Source organism: Pinus tabuliformis, chromosome 2_2 (assembly GCF_031772625.1).
Source record: "Pinus tabuliformis cultivar Carrire ecotype Pingquan chromosome 2_2, CPIR1, whole genome shotgun sequence".
In the NCBI taxonomy this organism is placed as follows: Eukaryota; Viridiplantae; Streptophyta; class Pinopsida; order Pinales; family Pinaceae; genus Pinus; species Pinus tabuliformis.
Genome location: NC_142300.1, coordinates 1,190,962,878 through 1,190,981,933, shown reverse-complemented (window position 1 = coordinate 1,190,981,933; position 19,056 = coordinate 1,190,962,878).

Sequence of the window (19,056 nt, the reverse complement as noted above, 5' to 3'; positions counted from 1 at the left end):
CCAACAGACCTTTGATTTGCGAGACCTTCGATATGCTCTTATTTCTTTCCTTTCAACGGCACAAAACCCTTAAACTTCAACTAGCCATATCCTTTGATCCAAAAGTCCATTTTTGGACTTCCACATATTGTTGGAAACCTTGTTCATAGAACTTTCCAACGGAGAAGGTTAGATTTAGCTTCGAGTGCTTCTGTGGCTTGGAAGATAGTTGTAAAATTTTCTATTCTTTTTCACCCTTTTCATAGCTGAAAACAAGTTTTTCTTTTCATGAGAGTTTCTTCCATGGCAGCCTCGTTTAAGGATTTCTATGAAACTAGGGCTTCATTCTGTGACTTGAACAATGCAAGAGAAATTCATGCATAAACATCTAGGGATTCATCATAGTAGGAATACCTAGGGTTTCATCATATGTTGTAGAGAATATTTCATGCTAGGGCTTCATTATTTTCAACAATGCTTTACAAAGTTTTTCATTAATGCATTTGGAACCTAGGGTTTGTTCCTAGGGTTTTCATTTTACTGTTTTTTCCTATGGTTTGATTCAACGATGCACCTATGGTTTGTCATCATATTGAAATCAATGACAAATTATCCAACAAGCCTAGTATGTCCTCATCATCCATTCGAGAGTCTATGTTTTCATTATATGTTTGTGGGTCATTAGAGTTAGATCCTTAATCTATGGTTGAATTGGTACAATGTATCATGTTCCTTCTTGGTTTAGGGCTAAGATTGATGGTTAAGTTAACGATGTGATCATTCTTTGAATTTCATCTTGTTCTTGTCCGAGCCAATGGGTTCTCTCATAGAGTAAACCCATGAATTGTCCCAAATTTTATATGGATTTGTTGTAGGAGTTGATGTCCCTTGCTACGAAGTAACAAAATCAAATTTATGGCCCAGCTTACCAAAGATGGTAATGAAAAGAAAGAGAGAAAGTTTTATATCAACTATGCATATTTGAACAACAACACAAAAAATTTATGGCATTTCTTACAAAAATGGCAGTGGAAAGCAAAGGTGCAAGTTCTAAATCAACAATGCATATTTGAGGAGCAACATCTAAACTAACACCATAAGATATCATGCAATCCATTGAAAATACAAAATACTTTAATATGTCTAAAATTGTTTTCACAACTATCACAAGCATATGGGATTTTAGAGTGAGGATCTAGGCATCAACAGTATCATCATAAATATCTTGTCATTGAGCATCGGTTTGCAACTTCTTTGAGAAATGCAATTTTGGAAAGGTTAAGAATGGATAATACTACAAGAACCAAGAGAAATCTATGGAAATTGTTACTTATCAATCCAAATAGTTTACATGGAAGCTCAAAAGAGTCCTTCACTAGGCATTGTTATACCCCCCTTCTCTATCATCTTTTTTCTCCGTTTCATGAGGTGTAGCTAAAGCAAAAAAACAATAATATATATATATATGTGTGTGTGTGTGTGTGTGTGTATACACACACACACACATATATATAAATATATAATGCAGTATCTAAAAGTGAATTACAAATATTTGATAAATAGCAAGGTATATGGGACCACTAAGGAATACGAAATATCAAAATGTGCAAGCATTTGAGAATCCATCAGGGGTCCTAAATGACTTGTAGACATATAAATAAGTTGTCACATATTATATGAAAATGTAACACATGCCTATCCAACTTGACTAGAATGACAAGTGTAAATATAGATAATTTGATTCTATGAACTGCAAAGCCTTTCATTGGTTCCAAATGTAGAAGTATATAGATAATATAAGAGATATGTCCTATCATGAATCTTTCCAAAAATAAGACCGCTTGGCACTCTATTTGCTTGTAGATGTGATCAACAATGCCAATTATGGTGGAGGTTTTGTGAATGGTGGTGCTTTTGATGGAGGATTTTAGACTATTAGTTTTCCAAACTGGCAAATGTGAACTCATTTATGGCTTTCAACGTCTGCATCAACATCTATTGGCAAGATGTATGAAATTTATGACTTTAGTCTGTTTATCTAATTATCTTAGTCTATTAGAAATGTGGCCATGAATAATTTCTACCACTAAGGTTGATACATGATTTTTTTGTGTGTTTTGTAATACAATACTGACTAAGTTGGTTATGTTGTTGCTTCTTGGGCTACATCGTTAGGCGTTTCAATGTCAAATGTTAGATATTTCTATTTTTGGACTCTCATATCATATAGTTTTGTCATATGTCAAATGATGTTAATTCTAAATTCATTTATAAGTATTTCAAAATAATCAAACCATTTAATGTACTTCACCCGTAATAAGTCGTTTGTATTATATAATAATAAGTTGCTTGTATTATATAATAATAAGTCACTTGTATTATATAATAATATTATATTATTATTGTAAACCACATATTACAGGTGAAGAACATTAAGTTTTTTTATTGTTTTGAAATATTTATAAATGAATTTAGAGCTAATGCCATTTGGAATATGAAAAACGTGTATGTTATGGGAGTCCAAAAATAGAAATATCTAATATTTGATATTGAAACACCTAACAACATAACCAACTTAGTCTGTATTGTATTACATAACACATAAACAAATCATGGATCAACCCTAGTGGTAGAAATTGTCAAAGGCCACATTTCTAATAGATTAAGATAATTAGATAAACAAACTCAAGTCATAAATTTCATACGTCTTATCAATAGATATTGATGCAGATGTTGAAAGCCATGAATGAGATCACATTCTCCAGTTTGGAAAACTAATGATCTAAAATCATCTACCAAAAGCACCATTTACAAACCCTCAACCATAATTGGCATTGTTGATCATATCAACAAGCAAATAGAGTGCCAAGTGGTCCCATTTTTGGAAAGATTCATGATATGACATATCTCTTCTATTATCAATATACTTTTGCATTTGGAATAAATGAAAGCCTTTTGTGGTTCATAGACACAAATTATCTATATTTACACTTTTCACTTCTACTCAAGTTGGATAGACGTGTTGCATTTTCATAAAATTTGTGGCAGCTTAATTAGATGTATACAACTCATTTAGGACCCCTAATGGATTCTCAAATAGCTTGTGCATTTTGATATTTCCTATATCCTAGTGGTCCCATATACCTTGTTATTCATCACATATATTTTTAATGCATTTTCTATATATATATTTTTATTGTTTCTGTCTTGTATTACACATTCTTGTAGTATTGTTTTCTGCTGAAAGTTCTTGTTTCTTAAGCTACATCTCTTGGAATGGAGAAAAAGGTTGATAGAGAAGGGGAGTGTAGTCACTGCTTGGTGAAGGACTCTTTTGATCTTTTGTTTAAATAGTTTGGATTGATGGGTAACAATTTCCATAGATTTCCCTTGGTTCTTGTAGTACTATTCATTCTTAATATTTCCTAAATTGGATTTCTCAAAGAAGTTGCAAATCACTGCTCAATGACAAGATATTTATGATGGTATTGTTGGTGCCCAGATCCTCACTCTATGACAAGATATTTATGATGATATTGTTGATGCCCATATCCTCACTCTGAAAGTCCATCTACTTATGATAGTTGTGAAAACAATTCTAGACATCTTAAAGTCCTCTACATTTTCAAGGGATTTCACAGTAGCTTATGGTGTTAGTTTAGATGTTGTTGCTCAAATATGTATTGTTGATTTAGAACTTGAACTTTTGCTTTCCACTACCATTTTTTGTAAACTAGGTCATAAAGTTTCTTTGCTATTGTTAAAATATGCATTGTCGATCTATAACTTTCTCTCTTTCTTTTCATTACTGTTTGTTGTAAGTTAGGCCATAAATTTGGTTTAGTTACTTTGAAGCAAGGTATAGATAAAAACATGTTATAAAAGATGGTTGGAGGATAAAGTTACAAAAAGTGCTCTCACAGAAAGAAGGCACATTTCTAGACATTAGCTAATATGGAAACAAATGGAAATATTCAGGACTACAGTGAAGCGACTCTCCCGTGATATGGTATGAGGTACACCTATCAGACCTTTTCTAAAATTTATATGCAACAATGCTTGGATAAATACTAGTTTTTTGTTGGTTTTTGAATCCAAACTCATATATGTATTAGTGATAAACCATGTGAAAGTTAGAAATCAATACTGTATATAAACAGAAAAGGGGGAATTCACTCTAGACATTCCCTGATAGCAAGAGTAGCACAAATAAAGATGTCAGTGAATCAATTTAAACAACATTTCCTAGAAGTTGCAAAATGGTGATAATGAAATAAAATTTAGGGGTTAAAGTGAAGGCAGATTTCCCCTTAAATGTCCCAGTAGTAGATCTCCCAGCAAAAGGGACATTAACTCCTACAACAAATCTACCACACAATCATATAAAAACGAGTTTTTTTTTGTGGGGGTGTAATATGAAATTATGAAGCAACATTCCATAACGTGCAATTGAAATTTTGATGTTCTTGTATCTTATTTCCAATTTGTTACCCAACATTCATTGGGTATCAAAATGTTTCTTCAACAGTGATGATGATGTATTCTTGAGGGAGATTGTGGATCTCAACAAATTATTTTTTGCTTTTAGCAAAAGGTTTATTGGGAAGCTTGGAAAGGATTGTTTTATTGTTACTCCTAGGAGGACAAATGGATCTAAGGAAACAATTCATATTTTATTGTATGAGGAGTTAGAGTTGAATTCTATATAAGGACTTGCTCACTTCATTTGCAAATGGATTGGATTGATGGAAGAATAAAAATAAAAACGTGTGTCTCAATTATACTTGTGTTTTAAGATTATCTTGGCCATTTTTTAGGGATTCGTGGTAAAGATCTACCAACAGGGTTTGGTCCGTGTCAAGTGAAGGTTGCCAAACACAACCATGCGCTACATGGTCCCCATTCAATGTTGGACGTTGTGAAGCTAATGGAAAAGCTACTACATTTTGAAATCTCTTGGTGGATGGGGTGGCATAACTATTATATGATCACCATCTTGAGACTCATCATGATTTCCAAAAAGCTTAGCCTCCAAGAACTCTAAAATCATGCTTTCATCCTCCAAATTAGCCTTCTCTTGATTTTTGCCCCAAGACATATATGTTTTATCATTCTTCCCCGCCTCATAATAATGGGTTAAGAACCTCAATTTTTTGTGCAAATTAACCAAGATGTTTGCCCAATCTACATTTAGGTTGTTGTGGATGAAGTTGTAACTTCTATAATGCCTGTCCGTAGAAGAAGTGTTAACAACTAGTGAAAGCACCCTCATTGCCAATTTATGTAGATGTTTGGTAGAGTGGCCATACATGTTCCACAAAATGATAGGAACAACCTATCTCGTTCTTTAGTTGCATGAAAATTATCAAAGACACTTGTGTGTTCACTGAAATATTTTCTCAATTAGTCATGTTTAGCACTCTCCTCTTCATTAAGGACTAACTTTTCTAAATAAAGCATGTGCCCACTCAATTCCTTTGGATCTATGGCCAACTAGGATCTCATCTCACATATCCAACACCTCTCAGTTTCCCACCTTTCCCTCGCAGACCACACACTTCTCACCTCTCCCTCTCTTCTTCTCCTCCCTCTCCCCCCACTCCCCAACCCACCCTGCCATCCCTCACACCAACTTCCTTTTTTATGAGCATTACGTCTGATCTTTTACCACTCACCTTAAGGAGTTGTTGCTCCCCATTTACTGCTTCAGATCATTGAACACAACCACTACCAAATATGAGATACTTTCATTGATCCTCGTCGAAGCAAACCTTGATTGCTACCCCAACTCTACTTATCATCACACCTATAAACCTACCCTAGGCTCCTATGCCATGAATTGATGGTTTGACAATGAATGCATATCCCTTCGCAATAAAATTTGTCTCACTCTCATACATGACTCGCCTTCCTACCCCACCTTCATAAAACATATCACAACCTCCTTGCCATAAAAATCAATCATTTATTTCTCAGAGGAGATGGGAAATTTGTAATTCCCATCGCCACTTCTGAAAGCCTTTTGGTGTTCCCTTTCGATCCCATATCATTTCACCTACCCCTGACCCCTAGACCATGTTCTCCCACACCACCTCCCTTTATAATATTCCTAGACAACCTCCCACCCCCATCTCTTCCCTCCCCCCGTTTCTTGCCATATTTTTTCTAAGTGGGACATTAGGAGAGCATTCAGAGATATGTGTACCAATAGAGTATTTGATTGAGGAGGGACTCCAAGCCAAATTCCTTAAGCATGGCATCTAGTCCCTTGATTCCCACATCATTGATTTATTTAATCATGTGGTATGTTCAAGATTTCCCCCCTCCTATACTAGACACGTTATTCATATGATCCACAAATCATGGATTAGTTATGATCCAAACAATTATCAAACTATCATAGTAGGTCATACATTCTCCAAGATTTATGCCACAATCGTACACCATTGAATTTTTGAGGAAATGATGAGACATCATCTCAGTGCTAGAGGACAAGGAGGTTTTCGCTCTATCTATTATACAATTGATCACATCTTCACACTTCAAGCCATTATTGATAAGGCTCATCATCGCTCTTCGAAGGTTTACAATTTCTTTATAAACTTTCGGAAAGCATTTGACACAATATGAAGGGAGGCATTATTCTAGAGACTTCATGACATTTGTATATTTGAGATATGAGTTAGTCGTGGGATGCCTTAGGATATGAGAATCAAAATGTGGAATTACTGTGTAATGCATTTCTCAGCCAAAGGTAATGCAATTCCTTGCATGTTGATAAATCATAAGTTCATAATTCTTCTCACATCAAGTGATAATAATCAGTCCATTTACAACACCCTTCTCAATTCCAAAGTTTATAATATTACATTGTAAATGAACAATGGAAGACGAGGGAGCAATGGGAAACTTCAACTTGGTCTAGTGATGTATTCTTACTTCTTTAGCCCCCAAGGAAAACAACTAGTTTTCTTAGTTTAGTTTCCTCTAGTAGAGAGGTGCAATGCAATGACTACTCTTGAGCACCATAAAAGGTCTCCTCCTAGATTACCATATCTAGAATTTTTATCTTATTGAAAGTTATGTCATTGAGAAAATATATCATTTTATTTTTATCAAAATAAATAAAATATATTGCAGCTTCCAAAAATATCTAAATGGGATTTGTATATAACTTAGAGTCATCTTTACAGAAATTGTTCGAGATAAACTTTTAAAAATAGATGAATTCTTATGTTATAGTATATCATTTTAAATTAAGAGAAAAAACAATTAAATTCTTGCTTTCAAATTTTTTTAAATGGAATAGTGGAGAGGTCGCCTAAGGGTAGTTACCCAAAACTAACCCTAAAGAACATCTCACCATTGATTGAAATCATTCTATACAGACCAGCAAATAGCTTACACCTCATCAATAAAGCGAGAAATTGTTCATATCGCCAGTTGTCTCAACTACATGTGACTGAGTTCACGTATGCCTCCACGTTAACCTAAGCGGACACAACAGATTCCAATAAGTCTAGAGGTTTTGGTGTCCCATCAAATGTTAACACAGGTTATTTAAAAGATAGAAAGATCATATATAAAAATGGCACAATAGTCATATGATGTGATATCCAATATATATGCCCAAAGAGTGTAGTAATTACTAGTACCCGCACTCATACAACTGGCTAAACTTATGTTAGATAGATTGAACTTTGAAGTGAGATGATTAGACAGTTGAAGTCATATAACCCCTCATACTGCTGCAAAGGGTTGATTAATCGAGGCAATGCCCAATAACATCTGCAAATGAACAGTTAATCACATTAGAGATAAATGTGAAAAAATGGCAAAAAATTGAAAAATAAAATGTTATAGTTACACTTCGGTAAATTGAAAAATGTTTGACATCTTTGACTGAATTAATACAAAGTCAACCTAATACCCATTTCATAATACTTGTCTCGCGGTAGGGATGATAAATATGAATTAAATATTATATTTCTTGACAAATTCAATATACAAAGTATTAAATGTTTTGTAGTGAATGCCCTCGAGTATGTCTTAAAATTGTTTTTGTTTAGCTAAGAGCTCGTCTTCTTGAGACGTAAAGAAATAGGTTAACAATGCGAGGCATCTAGCAAAAGTGAAAGCCATCCCCTTACAAACCACCAAAGGATAATTTTAGGTGATGTTATTTTCCTTGAATAACAGTGATGAGCGAGCCTACATTCGTGAATAGCAACTAGAGATGATTGTCTCTACTGCTCATCTTCCAATTGAATTATAATATATTTTCCCAATATCTATATATATATATATATATATATATATATATATATATATATATATATATATATATATATATATATATAGATATAGATATATTTTAATCACATATTTATTCTTTTCTAAATTTCATATTAATTATTTTCAATTTATATTAAATTTTAAAACTATGATATTAATGGTACTTTTCATTCAAACGAATTCATTAAACCTTATTAGTTTCAATAGGAAGGAAACTTGATTTGTACACCATCTATCTTCTAGATTTTCATGGAAATTATGATGTAATATTAACCAATAGCCATAGTCATAATGTACAACAAAACTTGTGACTTAGTGATAAATGCTACTCGAAGGCAAACAAAGGATTATTTACTTTGAAACCACTTGCATAATAAGTATGATAAGCTTACATGCATATAATGTACATCAAATAACTCATGTATTAACAGAATTCTTGGATAACCCAAGCACATTAATGTATCATAATTCTAATTCAATTCTTATAATAATGACTCTATCGACATCTATATTAAACATATTCTAGGGCATTCATCATGTAGTCTCACTACCAAACTAACATATTATTTACATAGACATGCATTACCTTATAAGGTCATAATAAAGACTTGTTGTTATATATATATACTTGTATTTGTCAAACTTCTAGCATGATAGAGAGAATTAATCAAAGATCGTATCATCGATGTAAAAGCTAATTTAGACAATTGAAAATAGGTTTGTACTTACTTTCCCATTTTGTCATAACTATGGGAAATTCAGCTCCATGGATTTCATGAGAAGACTAGTGGCTACACATTATATATATATATATATATTTTGCTTGTCATGGTTAGTGATGGTAATTATGATTTCTTTTTATAAAAAATATTTAGTTAAATACACAACCAGTATAGATCCATCTTAAATACGGATCTAACATGAATTGAGAGGGATCCAAATTCTTCACTTGCAAATTCTTTTATGAGTAGACATTATTTAAATGTTTTGTATAGTTTTTTTAATTTTATTTTATTTTTAGATGTTTTAAAAATTTTAATTTTCCCCATATGAGCAAAATTTCAACTTATGATGGAAGGGCAGGGTTACACATCATACTGGGTTGTAGAATGAGCCTCTCGGCTCAACAAAGTTGTTATTTACATGTATTTATGTTAATTTTGGTTTTCCCATATCCATTATTGATGTGTAACACCCTCTTCCCACATCTACCCAAGCAACCAGCCAGTCGGGGTAAACAGGCGACGAGAGGCCACTATGATATGATTCGACCTCCTAAGTCACGTTAAGGAAGTGGAATTGACGAAAACATACCATACAGACATTAATCATCAACTACAGGACCCTCAGGAACCAATCCAAAATTTTAGACAACTTGCCTTGGGGTCTCATTGATCTTTTGGATAACTTAAGCCTCAGTCGCTCCCATTCTATAGGCATGAGGGTGACCAAAAACCCAAATTTTCTCTCATAAGCTTGCATGCTAGTGACCAGAGACCAAAAATGTCAGTGCTATGCCAGTGACTCTGGGATTTGGGCCAGTTTTTCAGGCCCAGATCCCAGGTCACTGCCTAGAATTGAACCATCTCTTCAGATCAGTAAAATAACATGGAAATGATAGTACTAAAGAAAATACTTGTTCAAGACCTTGACTAGACCCCTACTAGCCACGACAAGCATTTTGTCAAACATATTGCAAATGTGTAATCTATAGTTGTAATTAAAATTTATGAGCATCGGGGTCTCATACTTAGCTGGGAATCACTAAGAACCATTGATGCCTCAACACATCAACCGTCATTCCATCCATTAGGTCATAGATACATTGATCATTAAATTTCAAGTAAAAACATGATGAGAGCCACACATGGTTGCTGTCATAAAACATGTAAATAACCAACATAATAGGGACAAAATTATCCATGAAATCACAACCATATAATCCATCATAATACTCATAGAAATACAAGGAGAAATAACCTTTTATTAATGATGCAAAATCCAAACCCAGGTTGGGACTTCCACGTTACACTCGACCATAGAATCACTAAGCCAAATATCTCTTCAACCATTCACCCCCATGCCATATTCCTAGCATGAATGTGGGATCTCATAGAACACATTAATAAAAAACCATCCAGGGCTTCCAGAGGCCATCCACCTCAACCCATCAAACAGTGATTCCACCTCACAGTCGGACATCACAAAACCATCATCAGATCGGTCTTTATCCCAGCCATCCAGGGCTCCAGAGTGTTTGTTTCAACCAAGGCTCCAAGACTAGTAACTCAATCCACAGTTGCCATCAGGATCTAGAGTGTTTGTCCAACCAAGGCTCTAAGACTAGTAACTCAACCCACCAAGGGCTCTAGAGAATTTGTCCAACCAAGGCTATAAAACTAGTAACTCAAACCAAGTTGTTACAGGGCTCTAGAGCGTTTTTCCAACCAAGGCTCCAGGAACTAGTAACTCAACCCAAGCTAAGGAAACATGAGAACCAACCAAAACAAACAATGAAAGTAATCCCATAATTACCATGGTTATCTAGGAAATGGCAAGGCTAGGAAATCCCCTATCAATCCAGGCAATCCTCCATGCTAATGATAGATCACCACCAAGAAACCACATGCATGTGTCATGCATGCCAAAACTAGTGAAGGAAACATACATGCAACTCTCTACCTGCAAGAAAATATGATGTAGCTGCTGATCCCAATGCCTTCTTGTGCTTTCCTACTCTTCATTTTCCTTCTTGCTCCAAAAATCCAAGTATGCCACACCCACCAAGAGTGCTCCAAGAAACTCTAAGTTTCCAATAGTATGAGAGAGAGAGAGAGAGAGAATAATGAGATAGCTCCAAAACTGAACTGACAAAAGGTTACCAACTGATCCTCAAAATATTTTTTATGAATGAGGCCTCTATTTTCTTCATTTTCCATTATTTTCCTTCATTTTCCTCCTCACATGTAACTTGTGACCTTTCACCTCCCTTTTCTCCTAATTTCCATTATTTTCATAAATAATTGTGTCAAAAATGTCATTTTACCTTTCCAAAGCCTTAGCCATTGCCTTTGCCAATTTCCTTAGCCATAAACAATCACAAATGATCCCCATCACTAGGATTATGCCCAACATTTAGCTTGGAATAAGTGTCCCATCATCTGTGGTTATTATTTTTCCTTTATTTACTTTTATTACATGGAATTTTCACTAGGGTTGTTACAGAACCCTCCCCCTTAGGGGAACACTGTCCTCGGTGTTTAACAACACCTATCACCGCAAAATTGTTGTAAGAAAAATACATACTGTCGATGGAGCTTTATAACTTAGCTCGATGTAGTATTTACAATGATCAACCTACTAAGACATAACAACATAACATCATAATGACATGAAACCCGTACCGCTTATTGGAGCTTTATAACATAGCTCATTGTGGTATTTACATCCATATACATATGTACATAAACCATCATCATCAAAACATATACCAACACACTAAGCGAAAATTTATTTGCCTCATCTAGCAAACAAGGAAGGATACATAGCTCGCATCTGATCCGCCATCTCCCATGTAACTTCATCGGGCCCAAAGTGCTTCCATTGCACCTTAACTTGCTCAATTGCTCGGTTCCTGAGCATGAGCACCTTTTTCTACAATATACACTCAGGCTCCAGCTGGAATTCTCCATCTGGTTCCACCTGCAATACAGACCAATCAATCACATGATCAAAATCCTTAAGATACTTCTTAAGTAAAGATACATGGAATAAATCGTGGACTTTCCCTGTCGGAGGCAGTGCAAGTCAATAGGCTACTAGCCCAATCCTCTCAATGATACTAAAGGGTCCACAAAACTGAGGTGCCAGCTTGGCACATGATCCAATCCGCAAGGAGCTCTTCTTTGGTTTGATGCGCACGTACACATATTCCCCAACCTAGAACTCCTTGCATAACCTGTTCCAATCTGCATAGCTCTTCTGCCTATCATGTGATGCCTTTAGATTCCTCTGTTATGAAACCAGCTCACAACAAGATATAAAAGATAGATCAACACCTTATAAATAAGCCTCTTCGAGGGGGCAACCTCCTTTACATTACACAAATGAACAATTCTTAGATGATTCAAATGACAAAACTTCCTGTCTATATATAGGAGTCTGAGGGGTCACAATATAGCCAAAGCCGACCTAACAATAATAATATAAAGGCACAAAAATAACAATAGTGGGATTCTATGGGGCACAATAATAACAATATGGGGACAATAGGGGCACAACAATAACAATAAGGGATACAATGACAATAGTAATGGGGGAATCACTAGTATTATAGGGACCTAACATGCCCCTCTCCTTCAAAAAAGTGTTGTCCTCAATGCTTGAGTAGTTCTGGATGCTTCTGTATAAAATTCTCATCCTCCCATGTGGAATCTTCAACGGGTAAGTTCTTCCACTTGATGAGATACTCTGAAATTGATCGATTTTGTAGCTGTCGAGTTCTTGTTTCTTTGACTGCTTCAGGTTCCAATATGATTTTTCCTTCCTCATCAAGTTCTAGAAATATTGTTTGAATTGGAAGCTTGTCACCTATAACCTTCTTTAAGCATGAAACATGGAAAACTGGGTGCACTCAGGAAGCTGCAGGAAGCTCCAATTTGTATGCCATAGTTTTGCAACACCTTGTACGGACCATAATACTTTGGTGATAATTTATTATCCTTATTAGTTTGCTTGAGGGACATTTGTTTATATGGTTGTAGCCGTAGGAATACCCAATCACCTACATCAAAACTTCTTTCGCTGCGATGTTGATCTTCCTGCTGTTTCATTCTATTCTGCGCCAAGGTGAGGTTATCCTTTAAGAGTTGGAGAAATTGTTGCTGATGCTCGATGTGATCTTACACTTTTTGAACCTTATAATTTTGTCTTAAATATGATGTGATGGATGGTGGATAATATCCATAAAGTGCCATAAATGGGGTCATTTTTGTTCCAGTATGGAAGGAAGTGTTATACCACCATTCGGCCAGAGGCAACCATTTGACCCATTATGTTTGTTTATCAGATACAAAGCAACGAAGATATCCTTCCAAACATTTGTTTACTATCTCAGTTTGCCCATCTGATTGATGATGATAAGATGAGCTATGAGCTAACTGAGCACCAAGACAAGAAAATATTTTTTTCCAAAAATTTCCAGTGAAAATGGGATCTCTGTCGCTTACAATAATCTTTGGGTTTCCATGTAGCTTTTGAATTGTTTCCATAAATGCAATAAAAACTGTACTCACTTTAAATGGATGAGATAATGCACCAAAGTGTGCATACTTGGTAAGTCTGTCAACTACCACCATGATAACACTCTTTCCTTCAGACTCGGGTAACCCTGTGATAAAATCCATTGAAGCCTCCTCCCAACGTTGGCTTGGAATGGATAAAGGTTGTAATAGTCTTGGGGTCTTAACTGTTTCAAATTTATTTTGTTGGTAAACCAAACATTCTGCCACAAACTTTTGAATATCTGATTTAAGGCCATCCCAAAAAAAATCCTTCTTAACCCTGTGGTAGGTTTTTAGAAATCCTGAGTGCCCTCCTAAGGGAGAGGTGTGCAATTCCCTAAGAATCTTTTGTTTGAGTTGGGAATTCTTACATAGGTATAATCGATCCTTGTACCATAACGAATCATTTTTCCAGCTAAATGTATCAGATGTACTGGGATCTTGTTGTATCTTTTGAATGAGTGCCCATACTTCCTCGTCATTCTTCCATTCATCCCTTGCTTTGTTTATCCAATCTGGTTGGATAATAGAAATGGCGCAAAGAAATGCTTCCACATCCTCATCCTTTCTTGAGGGTACATTTGCCACAACATTTTGCTTCCCTTTTTTGTAGATGATTTCAAAGTCATAACCCAACATCTTTGTGACCCATTTTTGCTTCTCTTCTGAAGATAATCTTTGTTCTAAAAAGTATTTAAGACTATCATGATCTATTTTTACCTTGAAGTGTCTTCCCATTAGGTAGGGTCGCCATTTCTTAAGTGCATGTAGTATTGCCAACATTTCCTTCTCATAAATAGATTTGTGTAAATACTTTCCTTTGATTGGACGACTTTCAAAAGAATGCATCTTTCTTCTTGCATTAAAACAACACCAATTCAATTTCCTAAGGCATCACATTCCACAATAAAGGGTTTTGTGAAGTTCGGTGTAGCTAAGACTGGTGCTTGGCACATTCCCTCTTTAAGATGTTCAAAGGCCTTCGTTGCTTTTGGAGTCCATGAAAATGCATCTTTCTTCAATAATGTTGTTAGAGGTGCTGCTATTCTCCCATAATTCGTAACAAACTTGTGATAATACCCTGTCAACCCGAGAAATCCTCGTAGATGCTTTATGGATGTGGGGATTTTCCATTCCTTAATGGTTTTAATTTCACTAGGGTCTACCTTAACACCTTCATGAGATACAATATGACCCAAATATTCCACCTCTTGTACTCCAAAGAAACATTTGGAGATTTTTGCATATAATTGTTTCTCCTCCAATAGTTTGAGCACCATGTCAACATGTTCCAAGACTCGCTGTAGATTATTATATCATCAAAAAATACTAACACGAATTTTCTAAGGAAGGGTATGAAAATGGAATTCATCAAACCTTGAAATGTAGAAGGTGTTAGAGTTGGTCTGGTCAGCCCTACGTCAGAGATCAAAGCTCTTTGTGCATTTCAAATTTAGGTGTCTCGCTCCATCCACTCAGCTGCATTTTGCTAGGGACATGTCATGGTCTGACGGAGATAGTCATGCTACTCATTTTCTCTCATATCTGGCCCCTGCTGGTTCAGGCCTTGGTCCATAATCACTGAAGTTCATGATAGTCAAGGTCTGGTCATATTACAAGACAAAGTCATTTTTATGGTTGGGTCTAGGAAATCATCAATGTGGTCCTTGAAAAACATGTCTAGAAACAAAGCATGCAGGCCAGAGGGAGACCTTATACAGCTACAGTTCAGGAAGCTTCATCATCACCTGAAAAGACATCGACTCTTCTTCAAAACTCTGTTTTGAAGAAAAGTCAAACAAGGTCAACTATGACAAAATTTTCCAAAATCGACAGTTGACATTTTCAGATGCAGTCATGGATTTCAAAGCCATAGGCCCAATCACACAGTCCCCGCAAAGAAATGCCGAGAGCCAAAATTTCAAAGAAGATGGGAAAAAGCAGAGTGTTTTGAAGTCAATAAAAAGTACAAAACATAAACATTATAAAGTGGGTTTTCAAAGAGGAAAAAATTGAACCCAACTCTCTCAAAGCCTATATATATATTTTTTTGACCCAAAACTAAGTCATTGTGATGAGGAAAAGCTTGAGAGAGGCATTGTTGAAGAAAAGAGAGCTAAGGAGGAGGAATTCAAGTAAGGAGGGCAGATTTCTAGGTGGCACGGCGCACACACCAGGGCACGCGACACACATGGAGGGCGCGACGCATCGGCAGCCAACCCACAGTGAAAAATCGACAAGGGCGTGATGCACTCAGGGCGCGCGGCGCACTGGGCTTGGCGCGCGACGCACAGGGCCAGGGAGCTAAAAAACACTTGCAAACTCGTTCTATATCCCGGTTGAAGTCTAGCAAACAAGAGGTAGGCCCGAATGAAACCTCTTCTCTGTCAATTTGGTCAATAGCAGTGTTTCTAAGACGTCGAGTGAAGATCCAAAGCATATTGGCCATTCATGCAAATAATCACCAAAACAAAAATGATAAACGGGGTTTGTAAATTCGAAGACACCACCAAGGTTTTGTTTCCCCTCCCCTTGTCCCCTCACTCCTCATCATAGTCACCTCCATTCCACCTTGTCTCCTTAAGAAACCACCCTAAATCACCCTAAAACCCTCTCCCCTGTTTTTCCAAGCAAATGAGTGCCGTTTGAAAGCGCGCGGCGCACACACAAGGTGGCGCGACACACTCAGGGCGCGCGGCGCACTGGGAGCCTGGCCACAGTGTTAACACTACACTGGCGCAGCGCATACCCGGCGCGCGGCGCACTAGGCAAAGCGCGCGGCGCACAGGCCTGTGAGCCTAAAAAAGCACCGAAATCGCCCAAATTTTTTGGAATTGGCTCTAAACATTGCAAAAGTGGCCCTAGATCTTTTAATCATTGATCCTTAACTCAAGGAAAAATATGTTTTGGTGACCGTGAAATCAAGGGCAAAACTTTTATTAAGTAAACCCAAAATGGCACAAAGAATGGCAAAAAAGTTAGGGTTTTTGCTACAGTAACACAATTGCTAAATAAGCTCCTATCCTACTTGGATCAGCTAATTTCCCTGTAGCATTTTCCCCTTACCATCACCCTAGCTATATTGTAATCATATCCATTCATCCCTTTTATCCCTATAGCCCAAAAATCCCAAACCCTACCCCATAAAAACCATACCCCAAACACTCCCAAATCCCTGATAAATTTCTCCTTTAAACCCTTATTCCCCTTTTCATCATTCCCCTCCTAACAGTCCCCTGTTTTATTGTCCCCTTGGCGACAAATTTTCAGAACATTCATCAGTGTCATTGGATTCAAAGGGAAACATTAAACTCAGAGTACAAGCAGTAGTGACGGCATCAGAAAATTCATCAGATTATGAGGGGGATACACACAGTGACACATCTTCAGGAGAGAGGGCCCATAGGAGACATCACCGGAGTGGCAAACACCTCAGAGATGAGCCAAACACCCTCACAGAGCTACAGGCATGCCCACTTGCCATGTCTTGTTTCCAACACTTGGCATGTTATGAATTTTGCCAAAGGGTGGCAAATGTCAGAGTACATCATGAGTTGGCCCGCCTTTTTTCGCTTCATCTACAGGGAGGCCAATCTGTCCTAGCTAGGGTCACTTTCACCTTGACACCGGAGGCTATATCAGTGGCAACAGGGATACCTAACGTTGGAGAGCAGTGGCATAAGAAGAAGAAAGTGGAGAGGCATCACTATGAGCCTTATATCAAGAACAGCTGCTTGAGCCAGCTCACTAGAGTTTTTCAATTCAGATTTTTGAGGGAAGAGAATGCCCCACTCATGAGAGTGATCATGAAGTATTTCAGTTGCGAGGGGAGGTTTTCTCACCTTTATGCCTATCACATCCGCTTTCTCATGCACTTCACCCAGGTAAAGATGATGAGCCTCCCATTTTTCATCTGCAATAACATTGAGAAGATGAAAAACTTCATGCAGCGCAAGAACCCACGACAGCAGCTAAATAGTGTCTATCATTTTTCTCTCATCCGGATTTTGGTGGACCATCAGTTGGGATTAAAGGGTATAGCTTGGGAGGACTTCATCTCCCGTGATTTCTTCATCGCTCCACCGGTGATATCAGAGGTAGAACATGAGGTGGTAGGTCCTTCACATCAGGCTGAGCATGAGCTGGGAGGTCCTTCATATCAGTTTGAGCCTGAGATGGGAAGTCCTTCACATCAGTTTGAGAGCCATGAGACTGCCACCATGCCAGTTTTCATCACATATCAGAGGGACTATCCGAAAGGCACCAGACCGTTGTTTGCAGCAGCAAAGCGAGTGTTATCTCCACCCGGGGTGGAAGGGGCCTTGCTTCCACCATCAGCACCACAGGAGTAGGTTAAGGGCAAGGAGCCAGTGCAGGAGGAGGGGCCATCAAGTGAGCAAGAAACCGAGTTTGTTCTCCTCCAGGATGATGAGCCAGATGCAGAACCCACCAATGAGGAGCTTATAGAGATCATCAAGGAGCAGCAATCAGAGATTGAAGACTTGACCATTGATCTAGAAAGGGCCAAGTGGAATATGAAATACCTGGAGTAGAGAAACAAATAGCTTGAGGACCAATAGATGATCATGGAGCTGCAGAACATCCATGAGCAGCACCAAGTTGCTCAAAGAAGAAGGGTTCCGCTCACATCTTTGGAGCAAGAAATCAATGAAGACCGGGAGTCCAATCTTGAGAGGGTCAACATGCATTTGGAGAGGCTATTGGACAAAGAAAACAGGGAGAAAGACATGCTGAGGTGCATGAATTATCACTACCAGGCCCGCAACATGAGTTCCAAGGCAAGAATCAGGAGCCTAAAGGCAAAATTGAGCAAAGCGAGAAAAGAGGCAAAAGAGGCAAAGGAGGCAAAGGAGCAAGATCGGCTTCGAATCTTGGCTGAGGCTTCCTTGGCACAGTAAAGCACTTCATAGGGAACCTCCAGCCCAAATTTCAAAAAATTTGGGCAAATTTTGGTCACAGGCAAAATTTTTGGGCACAAAACAGGAAATTTCTCCCTGTGCGTCGTGCCATTGGTGCGACGCTAAAATTATAGCACTCTAATCGAGGAATGGCTTGCATATTTGGATTCAGCATCGAAAAATACGTCTATTGGTGTCCGGGCAAGAAATTTTGACAAGTTTTGGGTCTCCTAAAGGTCAAAAAACACCCAAAAATGGCCTCTCTGCCACTTTTTGGACACACAGAAAGCAGTCTTGGGAGAATGAAGTTTTGGAGGGGAAAATGAGCTTCAAATTCAGAAATTCTAGTTGGGTTGGAAAGTAGACAGGACAGGCTTTCCAACAAGCCCACTTGGGCACATTTTGGACACCTGCAAGTGCCCCAAAATAGGCTCCAAAGTGGCATGACGCATAGGGAATTTGGCGCGACGCACAGGGGAAAAAATTGCCAAATTGCTCCCGTTTCGCGAAATTTCGGGTCGCGACTTCTCCAAGTGGGCCCGGTCATCTACTCTTTGGTTTTTTGGCACCAAGGGTGGCTT